The 15,391-nt window shown below is 30.3% G+C and overlaps 1 protein-coding gene across 1 annotated transcript in view; it reads right to left on the bottom strand.

The window, feature by feature from the left end:
- Positions 1 to 14,877, bottom strand: part of LOC148311726 (uncharacterized) — a 207,358-nt gene extending 192,481 nt beyond the window's left edge. Inside the window, exon 1 of the mRNA XM_088256169.1 lies at positions 14,350 to 14,877. The gene's annotated coding sequence lies outside the window, so the exon portion shown is untranslated. The remainder of the gene's footprint in view (positions 1 to 14,349) is intronic.
- Between the last annotated feature and the right edge of the window lie 514 nt (positions 14,878 to 15,391).

The raw sequence follows: 15,391 nt of genomic DNA, 5'->3' as shown, positions 1-15,391 counted from the left end.
ATATATATATATATATATATATATATATATATATATATATATATATATATATATATATATATATATATATATTTATATATATATATATATATATGTATATATAAATCGATGCATGTATGTATATATGTTTAAATACGTATGAAATTTTAACAAATAAACGATATTATAAAAAAATCGTCAAGGTTGTGCATTAACTCAATAATAAGATAATCGCAAAAAGGCTTTCAAAGACTCATTAAATTAATGGAACAGAAAACGAATTTATCAAAAACAGAACTTTGTTCAGTGCAAGTATTGAAAAGAAAGTTGAAAAACTGATATAAAAATGTATTTTCTTATACCAAAAAAGTAATGATATATTTCGTGTAGCCTTCCACATAACTCGAAAAGAAAATTGTTTTATCACAGTGGATGTGACAGTCACATTTTATTTGAATGGTACACATAGTTGTTGTTGTACAATTTATATTGAATTATGAGTTATTTTGAGACAAACTTTGCTATTTTATTTGCCTTACCCAGATTGAATAAGATTTTTTTAAGATGCTTAAGTTGGTAAGTCTGTGCTGGCAACATATACCGCCACCAGCTGGCAACTACTCCTCTTACCTCACCTAGTTAGGGACATTACTGACTAGATGCCTTGCAAACTAGTCGCATTATTGCTCAGTGCTGTTAATATAACGCTTACCTCAGAAACATACTTAAAAGTTTGTTATTGTTATGGAAAATATAATTTTAACCTCAATGTTTTATACTATTTAGTTTTATTGTGTTCTTTGAATTTATTTATTCACCGTTATCTGGTTAAGCGTTGCTGTGATTCAACTAGGTTGAATAGAAAAGGAAGAAAACCTTTCCCTTAATAAAGCCCAGATTTGTGATCAAGAATTTAGACACACTCAATAAAAAATATTGGTCAAATTAAAACCTGCATAAAAAAATTGGAAATGTTTTCATTAATTTCCTAGTATGTAAAAATAGTCCAAGGTTGGGATCTCGCGTACATTTAAAAGAATCTCTACTTAATAAAAGATTTTTCAATCCAACATCGATTCTGCTGTGAACTCTGATTCTGAATATTATAGTATTGTTTTCAATCAAAAGAATGACAAATGTCGCATTTGTGTAAAGTGATCACTAAGCCAGCCATAAGCTCTGAAAATACCACAGGCCATAAGCCCCGTCAATACCCAAATTTCTATATTTTTTCTTCATCAATGTTGAAATGTTAAAATATACTAGGATATCCAAAAAATATGATTTCTATCTAAATGTTAATTTAACATATTTTAATTTTCTTTTATTGATTGTTTTTTACGAAAAAATTGGACAAACATTTAAAATTGTTCATTTCTTATATTAATTGTGAAAATTTTCAATACAAATAAATAAATAATACAGAATTTGCTCCGTTCAATGAATTTTCTTCAGCAGCAAACTTGTATTTCCGGATTGAATTTGAAACTGCTTTTTGTTCCATAAGATTTAAAAAATAGCCGACGCTTTTATCCCTCTTTACAAAATTGCTAAGGAATGGGAAGGTGTTTCAAGTTCTAACGTAGTCTAAGGGTATACTTTGAGGGAGGTTCAAGATAAACAGACAAAGAAAATGCCTAGAATTTATAGCTCATAACATTCCACCGCTTAAATCACGATTGTTTTCCAATACGTAGCAATCTGACGGGATTTATTTTGTACGTGAATCTATAAGGAATTTGAATTTTTTATGTTCCCAACCCCGTATGAACTAGCATGCCCCGAACCGGATTTGTCGTTAAATTTCGGAGTTACGTGATAATTTGAATCGGGAGGCTGTTCCGATGACGAACGTGAATTTGACACATGGAATTTGTGGACGGAAATGGGTTACATCACTGCGATTTTCAATACCACACTTTATTAATTTTTACATATTTGGCAACTTAACATAGATATACAAAGAATGTGAAAATTTGGGTATTCACAAGGCTTACAACCTGCCATAGGTTAAGTGATCTTTTAACTCTTGTAAAATATTCACCATTATTTTCTTGAATGTTTTTCGCAGATACTTTGTGGCCCATTTTATGTAATTAACTATGAGTATTTTAATGTTTAAGAATTTTATAAACCCCGATGATGACAAGGTTTTTGTTAAGTGTTACCAAATACTTGTAAATAAATCTGGGTTTTTACTTAGGAGCTTATGTCGGCGTTTAAAAAAATTGGGTATAGTAACTGTCAATCATGGGTAGAATGAAGAATGCTGCAAGAATGTAAAGTGATCATATAATCAACCTATGATAGGTCATAAGCCCTGTTAATTTCCAGATTTCCATATTTTTCTTTGTTAAGATGCCAAAAATTAATGAAGAGGAAATTTACTCCGTAGTTTGGCCGCATGAACGGATAAGGAGTAAAAGAGAAATTATGTGCTATGACGAGGAATGGAAAGAAAATACATATCGCTCACTCCTTTCAAGAACGTCATAAATAAAAAAACTCGATTTTTCAGGAGAACGTTTTTAAAGTTTAAAAATATAATATAATGTATTATAAATTATTATCAAGCCACTTGTTAAACTTTTTACTGTTCAACAGATCTTTTTAGTTAGGTGAAACCTTAAGGTTTTTTCTCCATTTAAAAAAGTTTATTTAAGTTTATTTAAAGAAAATATTTAAACAATACCTTTTGTTCAAAATGCAAAAACAACACTTTCTGCCCTGTAGCGGGTAAATATTATGTTAAAAATATGCCTCTTTTGCTGGGATATAGTACATTTTCTGGGCATTCCAAAAACATGCACAACTGAAAATTGACGATTTTTGATTTATGACGTTCTTGAAAGGAGTGCTCGATATGTGACAAAACATTGTGAAATTAAATGATGTTTGAACAGAATAAAGGGTTGAACAAATAATTATGTATAGCAGTGAAAGAAGTTAAGGGAACATTTCATTATTTTTTGCTTTATTATTTACTTTTGGCACCTTCAGTATTATCAGTAAAACATTTCGACTTTTTTAAGAATATTTTAAGGGCTTAAAATATTATCTAATGCTGGATTTCCTTCATTTGTTTTCTCCAAGATTTTTATAAATTGTTATATTAGATGGAAAATTCTTTTGTGAAAGAACATGATAAAAAAAGCATTTACAGACCTTACGACCTGTTACTGACCAGTCTTAGTGACCACTAAACTAATCAACCAGTAATGCAATTTTATGTTGAATTTTAAGACATTACCTAACTTGAATATTCTCATTTTAGCTATTCTTTGGTTTTAATTTTTTTTGTTTTTTTTTTCTAAAGCTTTTATTTTATCTATTCCTATACCAAAAACTCATTATTAATTTAGCAAGTAATGCTTTTTTTTGTTAATTTTTAGAGCCTTACCTCTCATGACAATTCTCATTTTTGCATTTTTTTTCGTATAAAATTTAATTTTTTTCGATTTTTTTCTGAAGCTGATCTTTTATTTATTCCCACGCCAAAAACTACCCTCGAAATTAAATTCAATCTTGTTTTCCCGTCTTCAGAATTCTACAAATTCTCGAAAGGATGATGTAAGATCGAAACGAAACAAATTTATGTATTTATGGAACTGCGATGACCGAAGATTTTTTACTTTAAATGAGGAAAATTGAATCCTAAATTATTTATTTATTTTATTGAATTTATATCAAATAAATCGTTTTTAATGAAAAATACTAGTCTGGGCATTTACGGGGCTTCTGACCCTCATAGGCTGGTTTAAGTGATCACTTAACACACGTGTAACATTCACCAATTCTACTTATTATTGACAACCACACTACTCAAATTCTTGGAAGTTCTATATATATGAACCAATTTTGAAACATTGTTCTCGAATCACTAGAACTCCACTAGAGACATCTATTGGTGAGATGAAAAGAAGCTTTTTATTGCGCAGAAGCTCATTTATTAGTATGTGAGGTCCGAATCCTGGATTATAATCAAACACATTAGAAACGCTGATCTGGCGTAAAAGCCCAGACAACCATATTCTTCTTCATCTTTGATGAGATGTCAAAAAATGATATGATGTTCGTTTAATACACACGTGACTTGTTTTAAGTAAAAGTAAACTTTTCTAACCAAATACATTTTTTAGCGCGTGTCTTCAATTTCCAGATATGGCCTAAAAACGCACTTTTTCGGCAAAGCACTCGTCTAAAATCATGATATACTAGCATCGCGGAATGGGTCAACACAGCGCGAGAATAAAAAACGATCGCGTAGTATTAAGGTCACGTATATAGCTCATTTTTCCTATGTTTTTTATCCATCGAGGATTTTTACACGACGGTTTACCATTAATCAGTGAAACTTCGGCGTTACGTAGCATTCACTTGAGTGACACCTGCAAGTTAAAGGGAAAAGCGAAAACTTGAAATACTAAAAAAAAAAATACAAATTTTAAGAAAAAAAATAATTTCAAATTTTGTTGACAATAATTCAAATTTAAGCAGAAGAATTAAGATTTATGCGAAAAGCAAAATATTGATTTTATCGGAAAAATCAAAATAAGAGTAAAATAACAAATTATATTAGGCGAATTTTGTTGTTAATAGAAACTGGAAAATACCGAGGACAACTTGGCACGATCGCCCATCTATTTGGAATACCTATTCCAAATAGATGGGCGTGGTCAAGTCAGGAGTCGGCATATTCGGCAGCTATGTATGAAGATATGTATGAATGCTGAAGAGGCAATGTTTTTTTTCAAGGACAGATTTGTGTGGCTTTCTATTCTTTCTGCCAACCCCTGCGGGGAAACGGCCTGATGGTAAGTTAACTTGTAAGTAAGGTAATCTTTTTATTTTATATTTTGTTTATTAAAAGCATTGTTTACATTGTTATATGGTAATATTACTCTCTCCTTATCATTCATCATATTATTTTATATCTCATTATTTTTCTATTTCTAGTACTGACATCATCAGAATGGTGATGATGTCGGTTATGACGAAACCCGGTCGCGAGTCAATAAAATGTTAGTGGATTAACTAAATAGTTGTTATTTTATTTTGTGAAATGCAGTTCCACTAAGAAATGTCAGTATAAAACTTAAATGTAATAAATGAATCACTTGTAATAAAACATTTAAAGAGTTTTATTTTATAATACACGATTAGTTTCGAAAACTAACCGATGTTTTCATCTACGCGTTAAAATTTAAACTGAAAAAAGGAAAGTTTTCGAAACTAGTCGTGTATAATAAAATAAAAAGAATGAAGTGTTTTATTACAAGTTTTTATTTTTTTTAAATAATCATCATGTCATTCCACAAAGTTAGTGCCGAATCAATAAATAAATGTGATAATACTTAAGTGGTAACAAAAACAAGGTTTTTATGTTAATTTAACTGAATAAAAACAATTCTATTGTATTTATTTGACTTACATTTTAACAGTTGCGTATCCAAGTTGATTTACGTGAAAAAATAAAATAGAGTATTGATTTCACATAAATTACTGGAACACAACATTCGTAGTTGGAGTGCTGTTAGCGCACACAGTCAGCGGTGGATAGGTGGTAATAATTTCCATTATATTATTATGTACATAGGTAGGCCTTCTTCCCTTCCCCTAACACAACAATAATAAATAATCAATACTGGAAGAATTATTACGCAGGGACGTGTCGCTTACTAAAGCACACATAAATAATTTGTGTAAACGTTTGCTCTTAGCATACCGGTAAAGTAACCCCCCACCCTATAAACAAATCAAAGGAATATTGTGCGAAACATTACAAATTACACAACAAATATTTGTGTCTTTAATGTAGTAGAGGCACATAAAATGTTTATATATATTTTAAATTTTGTATTTAACTAGAGAAGTCTTGTTTTAATTATTGCTTTATATGGCGTATTTTGAAGACAGTTTTTATGTTTCTTAAATGTTTTTCGCAGATACTTTGTGGCACATTTCATAAACTTTATAAATTAAAACAACTTTGTTTTAACCACTTTCTTTGGTACACTTTATTCAACCGGTTTCGACAAGAACCTTGTCACCATCAGGGTTTATGTAATAAACCATATCCGCTCCCTAGGTGGAGCATATGGAGTCCACAAACTGTCTCCAGGCTTCTCTGTCGGCTGCCAGCTCCCTTGCATCCTCCCAAGTCAGATCCGCGTCCAGAAGTTCTGACGAGAACTGCCGACGAATTGTCAGCAGTGGTCGTCCTGGGCGGCGCGAACCTGATGCCTTGTAAAAGAGGCAAGCTTGATTAAGGCTCTCAGGAGGCATGCGGAATACATCGCCAAGCCAACTGTTTATGTACAATTTTTTTTATGCACAGAAATTTTTTATGTACAGAATTTAGTACAAGGGTTAATGTACTAAATTCTAAAACATTGAAATACTCATAGTTAGGTTATTGTTTATATGTTTATGATTTATTAATACTTGCAATAATTAAACTAGGAAAGTCTAAAAACAATAGCATTATTGTTAAAATGGGTTTTTTGAGATGGGTGTGAATTAAATGAATGAAGACAAAAAAAAGTAAAACAATTTAATTAGGTAAATGAAATTGTAAATAGTAACTGAGGAAAACCGAAGAAAACTTGTCACGATTAAGTATTTCAAATACTTAAAAAACGTGTTTCAATATGGCTTGAACATGTTACTTAAATGAGTTAATCAAAGAAAAAATAACTAACCAAATTAATGAGGCGAAGGATGTTTTCAATAGTAGCAGAGGAATATCGAAGAAATCTTTGCATGTTCAAGTATTTCAAACATTTAAAAATGGTCAAGTCAGGAGTTGGAAAAATTTGTCGGTTAATATAAATAAAAAAGTATGAATGTGGAAGAGACGAAGATTTAAAAAAAAGTATCAGATTGATATGGCTTTCTATTCTCTCTGAAAACCCTAATTGATTATAGTAGATAGTGATGATTACTAAATAATTTATTCATAAAAATAATAAACAAAACATTACGAATTTTAATAAAAAAGGAAAATTTTCAAAAATAATCGACTTGCAGAGTAATTCATCCGTTTTTCCAATTTCATGCATAATGACATCCCGATAAGATTTATAGGTATACAAACTTTTTTTGATATGAGACATTACTCTCTTTTGAGCATACACACTCCGACAAAATATTTGGATCTATAATTCTTTAGGTTGTTTTTTTAGAGGTATACAAATTCAAATTTCCCGCAATAAATTGATGGTTGTACCCGCCGTGTGGCATGTTGTGCCATCTTGTTGAAACCACAGATCTGTCACATCAATGCCATTCAACTAAGGTACGAAGAAGTCAGTAATTATGGTTCTGTAGCGCTTTCCATTGACCTTACTCTGTACTGTGTATTTTACACCTCCAAACCACCTCAAATAACTATTTAAACTTTTTAATTATTCCTAATTCAGGTTTTCATTCCATTTTATATCTTTATTTTTAATTCCGTGAGATTATCTCACACATTTATGAACGGGATCGTATTCACCTACTTTTAAACTTGTTTTGTAAATAATGTATTTCACTTTCTTACATCAGTGTTGAAAGTCTGCGTATTTTCTTTTATTACCCCCTTTTCCACTAACGGTTATCTTTGGTTGCACTACTTAACAACTGGTGAAATTTACAACCTGTGTCATTTTTCTTTTAACATAAAAAAAGAGATAAAATAAAATGAAAATATTGAACCCGATATTTTTTGCAGGGACTGTGGAGTAAGCCTATTTTATCTACACTTCAATATCGTCACCGGCATTTTTTTTATATTGTCAACCAATTTCCTATCAAGCGAGATACAAGTATTTTCATTGAAATTTCCTAAACTTTTTTTTCGTATCGAATTCTTTATAACATCAAATTGTCCTTATAAAATTGAGCTTTTTATTAAAATTCAAGATATTATTAATTTTTAAAGTTCACATTTAAAGAAAGTCTTACTGTGAAAAAAGTGCGCTTTAAAATTGCTCATTTTTGTATGTGAATCGACAATATATATATAAGCAATTATAAATTAGTATAAGGCATCAGGTTTGTGCCGCCCGGGACGACCACTGCTGACAATTCGTCGGCAATTCTCGTCAGAGCTTCGGGACGCGGATCTGACTTGGGAGGATGCAAGGGAGCTGGCAGCCAACAGAAAAGCCTGGAGACAGTTTGTGGACTCCATATGCTCCACCTAGGGAGCGGATATGGTTTATTATTTATTTTATTAATATTATAAGTATCAGGTCTCTTTAGCCCAGGACGTCTACTGCTGACAATTCGTCGGTAGCTTCCATTTGAATTTTCATCTGAGATGGCAATCGATAGAAAATACTGTCGACAGCTTGTCGATTTCATATGCGGTATAGGGAGCGAATAAGGTTCAATAAATACATTTAAGATTTATTTCACAATTTTTTCCATACTGTTTAATATTGTGTTATTATTTTTTCGACATATATTAGGATGTGCTTTATTTGTCCAAAAATTATATTTAATGCAGGTCTCGCAATGCCGTTACTAGATGTCGCGAACCGATAGAGCTAGACGTCAGATGAAAAAACAAGATAGTGTTCAGTGAAAGAAATATTATATAAGATTAATTTAAATGATATATATGTTAGAGATTTAAATTATCATTTTTTTAAATAAGTTAGTTTTGGTAAAATAATTGTTTAATATCAAAACTATGATATGAGATGATATCATTTTTTTTATTTCAGTATCTTCAAAATGTTTTCCGTATAAAATACATATATTTCTAATAAAAATGTTATTTTGACAACACGTGGCATATATAATGATGTGTTTTTCATACGTTGTTCATTTCTTATACTTTTGATCTGAAAGTAAGATCACGTATTTATAAAAATATTTTTATACTTGAAAAAAAAAGATATCATTGAACATGAAAATATAATGAGGAAAGATGTTTATTTTTTTCTCCTTCACTAATTATTTGCGAAAATACGACTTCAATATGAAAACATATTTCGTTTTAATGTTTCTTTAGAAAATTTTATAAAAGAAAACTCCAATTATCGATGAATTAGTCGTAATAAGAGAATTTTTAAAGAAAAATGTTAAAATTTGTACGAAACGTTTTCACGATTATAAATAAATCTCTTCCTTCACAAACTTTTATTTTATTTTAGCAATTAGTTTTAATTAGTCAACGTTTTTACTTATTTCTTGAATGTGTGATTCCAATTATGATTATTTTTTATTAATAACTTATTTGTAAAGAGACAATTTACTTAAATTTTGTAATTAAAACTACAATTCATTCATATATAATTATTTTTCAAATGTAAATATAGGGTGTGTAAAATAAATATTTGTGTTTTTATTATTTACACAAATATATTTTAATTTCATACTATTTCTGTGAGCCTAAGCGACTCGTTGTTAGAAATATGTATCAAATTCTGATAGAGTGGGTTCCCGAAAACCCGACACATGTAATATGTTTTGTATGTGATATGTTTTATATGTAATGTAATGCATACAAATGTTTTTAAAATAAAGAAGTGTCTATAAATTTTTTTTTTTGTAAATCTAAGTATAAATTGGTCTAACAACCTATCATTGGTTGGTTTAAATGATCTCTTTATACAACATTATACAGTCATTACCTATTCCACACATGACTGACAACAACTCTAGTATAGTAAATAAAATATTGACCAAATATAATTTTCCACTTTTAAATTACGTGTATTTAACCAGCGAACGGTTTTCGACTTTACGGACATCAACAGTCTGAAAAGAATAAGTAATTTAGTATATAACTATCTAACTAATCATCACGCTGCTTCTCCGCAGGGGTAGGCTGAAAGAATAGAACGCCACACCACTCTGTCTTTGCAAATATTATTCGCCTCTTCCACGTTCATAATGTACCACGTACATCTCCTAATACATGCCCACCGATTATTTTTACTCCTAACCAGACCACTTTCAAGTATTTGGCATACCTGACCGTGCCAAGTTTAAATACTAAATAAATATTTTTTTATTGTAATATATTACAAACACAAAGTTTCTTTTCATAATGGTTTTAGCGCATCTGCGCATGTGTGACTATGTTATTTTAGCCTGTGATCATCCCTCGAGGCATGTGACGAATAGGGGATGTATTTCTTTGTTTTTATTTTTTATGTGTTTACGTGTCTAGATTCTAAATGTTTACCCCTAGAATTGAACATTGGGAATTTCCTATTTGACCTTAACAGACACGTAAATCCTATGACTGTTTTTATCTTAGCACAATGATCCATAGGGCAGTCTATTAGATAAATGCATTGGTAATATATTTTATTTGAAAATACAAAGTCAGTTCTGCGCCTCAAAAACAAAAGATTTTATAGCTAGATATCACTGTTTTATAATACTGATTTTGCCTTCACATATTCTTTTTCTAACCCTTATTCGCACCCAATAGTGCAAAGGGCACTGCATAGTTATGACGCAGTGTTATCTTGATCGTTACTTACATGAAGGCAAGGTGATCACTCCTGCGCTTCAGGAACCAGTCCAGGGTAATATTAAGTAAATATGAGGGTGTAAAATCCTTTAAAAAAAATCCGATCCCCTCCTTCTGGAAATTGAACCCGAAACCTTCAGCACGGTAGCTAAACGCACTTGCCATTTTACTACAGAGGCGGACATTTGACAGACTCATAAAGTCTTCTTATCTTAGTGCAATGATTCATAAGGCACTCAATGTTAGATAAAGAAAGCTTTTATTTAGCACGGACCTATTTGTGTACAAAACATGAATTCAGGATTATTTTAACACAATGGAAAACACTTAAAAACATGACTATTTTAAATGTTGCTTATAATTCAGCCACCTATTTTTATTCGCAATACTTTGATTTTGATTAAATACTTGTTTAGAAACCTGGGTTTTTTCCTTTTAGTAGTTATTTTTATATTTTATTTCTCAATAAAGATTGTAGTACTTAACTCATTAATACTGTGTCATGATGTTGAACATATATGTAAACCATCCAAAAAATTGAGAAGCGGGGTTGTCAATCATGGCTAGAATGGTGAATGTTATACTCGTGTAAAGTGTTCACTTAACTAGCCTATGATACGTCGTTAACTCTGTAAATACCCAGACTTCCATATTCTTCTTCATCTTTGTTGAGATGGTCAAATTTGAAAAATACTTAACTTTTTATTAATACTTCCATATTCTTCTTCATCTTTGATGAGATGTCAAAAAATAATATGAAAATAACTCCTGTAATTGGAGATAATCCAGATTTTGTGAACAAGTATTTGGACACACTCAAAATGTTGTAAATAAATTATCTGGTCAAATTATAAGCTTAATAATAAAAATGAAAATGGTATTTTCTGGCGTATCTCATGTGTGTGATTATAATCCAGGATTCGGATCTCACATACTAATATAAGAGTTTCTGCTTAATAAAAAGCGTCTTTACATCTCACCAATAGATGTCTCTAGTGAAGTTCTAGTGATTCATGAACAAGGTTTCTAAATTGGTTCATATATATAGAACTTCCAAGAATTTGAGTAGTGTGGTTGTCAATAATGGGTAGAATTGGTGAATGTTACACGTGTGTAAAGTGATCACTCAAACCAGCCTATGACGGTCGTAAGCCCCGTAAATGCCCAGACTTCCATATTCTTCTTCATCTTTGATGAGATGTCAAAAAATAATATGAAAATAACTCCTGTAATTGGAGATAATCCAGATTTTGTGAACAAGTATTTGGACACACTCAAAATGTTGTAAATAAATTATCTGGTCAAATTATAAGCTTAATAATAAAAATGAAAATGGTATTTTCTGGCGTATCTCATGTGTGTGATTATAATCCAGGATTCGGATCTCACATACTAATATAAGAGTTTCTGCTTAATAAAAAGCTTCTTTACATCTCACCAATAGATGTCTCTAGTGAAGTTCTAGTGATTCATGAACAAGGTTTCTAAATTGGTTCATATATATAGAACTTCCAAGAATTTGAGTAGTGTGGTTGTCAATAATGGGTAGAATTGGTGAATGTTACACGTGTGTAAAGTGATCACTCAAACCAGCCTATGACGGTCGTAAGCCCCGTAAATGCCCAGACTTCCATATTCTTCTTCATCTTTGATGAGATGTCAAAAAATAATATGAAAATAACTCCTGTAATTGGAGATAATCCAGATTTTGTGAACAAGTATTTGGACACACTCAAAATGTTGTAAATAAATTATCTGGTCAAATTATAAGCTTAATAATAAAAATGAAAATGGTATTTTCTGGCGTTTCTCATGTGTGTGATTATAATCCAGGATTCGGATCTCACATACTAATATAAGAGTTTCTGCTTAATAAAAAGCTTCTTTACATCTCACCAATAGATGTCTCTAGTGAAGTTCTAGTGATTCATGAACAAGGTTTCTAAATTGGTTCATATATATAGAACTTCCAAGAATTTGAGTAGTGTGGTTGTCAATAATGGGTAGAATTGGTGAATGTTACACGTGTGTAAAGTGATCACTCAAACCAGCCTATGACGGTCGTAAGCCCCGTAAATGCCCAGACTTCCATATTCTTCTTCATCTTTGATGAGATGTCAAAAAATAATATAAAATACCTTGAGATATCGTTAGAAACCATATTTAGAAAAAAATAAAATTATTTTAGGCGAAAAAGGGTTAATTTACCATCACACCACTTCCCGAAGAGGTATGCAGAGTGGATAAAATTCCACACCGCTGTCTTTACACAGGCATTATGATGGAGTTGTTTCTCTGGCTATTCCTGCGGTCAACGACGTGATGGTAATGTAGGGTAAGGTAATTTAAGCGAAAAAGTGTTGCATGACTAAGTATTATTTTTTGACCATAGGGGTTTGCAGAGTGCAAAGAATTCTACACCGATCCCTTTGCATGTGGTATGGTATTCTTTGTCTTCGCCTTCTCCTGCGGGGAGCGGCACGATGTTAAGGTAAGGTAAAGTAAGTCTGATGATGTCAGTAACGACGAAACCCGGTCGCTGGTCAAATAAAAAAGTGGAAAAGCTAATAATATTGGTTTTAATCTAATAATAAATTAAAAATGTAATTCCATCACAAAGTGTCAGTGGATAAAATAAATCTTTTAAGGTAAAGTAAGGTTAGATAAAGTTGGATCAGAAATAATTCTTTTAAGCTAACAGTGTTTTTACCAACAATTTACTTATTACTAAACATCTAACGTGCCACTTTTCATAGTGGTATTGAGTGAATAGAACTTCGCAGATATTAATACAAAGATTGTTGTATTATTTAGTTTTTTTTTTATAAATCAAATTTATCTTTTTTTGCATGTTTTTCGCATATTTAATAAACTTCATAAAAAAAACAACTTTGTTTTTAACCTGAGTACATCTTCAACCCTGACGATAACAAGGTTCTTGTCGAAACCGGTTGGAGAAAAAATGTACCTTTGTATAAAAAGCGGTTAAAAACAATTTATTTTATTAATTTTATAAAGTTTAAATGAAATTAACATTCTTATAAGTGCACAGCTTATAATAAATGAGATGTTTTAAAACATTACACTGAAGTGTACCATTGTTTAAAATTAAGGTATAGTTGTTTTAAAATTATCGTTATTTATATATTTTGATAAAAAAATTAGATAAATATTCATTGTATGAGATGAGTTTGGAATCACCTCAAGGATTATATTCCCGGATATAAAATCCGCATGAAAAATAATAGCATTTACATAAAACTACTATCCGCCGATATTATTTCCTGGAGATATTATTTCCTGGATTTCTTGAAGCTTCGGTAGAGATAATTAGTTCTCTCTAGACAGATTATTTCTACGTCATTATTGGCTTCCTTTCATTAAAGGAGCAACTAATTTTAATGAGAAAACGATACATAATTAAAACGACGTCTAAAACATCATAGTGAATTGCTTTTCTTCTTCGTCATAGGAAATTTTACTACAAAAATTTGTTCTTCAACCTTTTAATATTTTGTAATTATTTATTTTACATTGAAATGTATTGAAAAGTGAATAAATTGGTTTTATGAACAATTTTATTCAGGCGAATTTTTATTTATTATTTAATCCGTTTCTAACGGTTTTTTCTTCTTTTATAAAGATTAACATGTTATATTTTTGTTTAATTTGCTGTCTATATATATTAACCTTGTATTTATTTTATAAGGAACATACGAAATAATAATCAATAGTACTAAATTATACGTATTGAACATAAAAATAAAATAAAATGTTTCATATTTAAAAAAAAAAGATTTGGTAAAAATATGTTTTTTTGACGAATAAATTTTAAATATAGCATAATTCATTTTTTTAAATAAAGCAAATGGAACAAAATAAAAATAAATTACCTTTTTGGTGATTTTTCGTGCAAAGCAGCCCAAACGATTTTTCTTAATATCACATCACTCGTAACACCAACTATCAGTTAAAACATTACTAATGCATCTACCGGTCATAAAGTCGATTATACACATTTATTTTAACTATTTAAAAAGTAACATTATCTTAAAATTAATGGCTTGATTATGCATGAAGGTAAAAGCACTTATTTTCACCAAATAAAAACCGTATCACTACTCATAATCTGTAATATTATATGCGACACGAAACACGATAACTCACGTGATATTACCTCAGTTTACATTTATTTCTTAATTTAAGTCTACCACCACAAACATTTACATAAATAACTACTTAAATATTTTGTTTAATTTTTACACATATTTTAAAACACAGTTGTAGATTTTTGAACAGTTGCAACTACCTGAATTTCAGGGCTTCGAGTTTTAAGTTTAAAATGTTTCAGAACGAGTGTTTGGGACCGACCGGCGCTGTTTCGAAAAGCGTCGAGACGCGGAGGTGGTTCCCGGCGTACTGAGTGCCCCTAGCGGCGAAAATGTGAAAACTTAACTTTTACGTTAAAACCGAAAGATGCCTTCGCGTCGATTGTCTCGCTGAAAATATTATTCCAGAATCGTAAGAAAAAATCTAGAACAACATTTTCATCCCTGAGAGATAATAAAATATTTATTTCTCCTACCTCCTTTTTTCATTACTTTCAAGATGTTTTAAGGAAATGGATAATAAAAGTTTCTGGTAAATGGATATTATATTTATTTAATTTTTTGCATTGAATAAATTAATGTTTCAAATTGAAATAAATTATAATGTTTGAGATTGTTAATTCAATAAAAAACAAAAAATAAAAAAACAAACATATGGTAATTTGGTAAAAAACAATATTTAAACAAAATACTCTACAACAAAATAATCTGTTTTTTATTTACAAACCTAAAATTTAATGCATTTGTGTTGTTTTTTCAATAAAAAATAATTTTTGGGAATGAACAATTTTTCTGTAAGTTTTTAATTGAATTTCCTTTAATTATT

The sequence above is a fragment of the Brachycentrus maculatus genome, unplaced genomic scaffold (genome assembly GCF_059751285.1).
Source record: "Brachycentrus maculatus isolate JH-2025_06_01 unplaced genomic scaffold, ASM5975128v1 h1tg000058l, whole genome shotgun sequence".
NCBI classification, from domain to species: Eukaryota; Metazoa; Arthropoda; class Insecta; order Trichoptera; family Brachycentridae; genus Brachycentrus; species Brachycentrus maculatus.
Note: the sequence above shows the minus strand (reverse complement) of the source record. Positions and strands in the feature narration are given on the sequence as shown.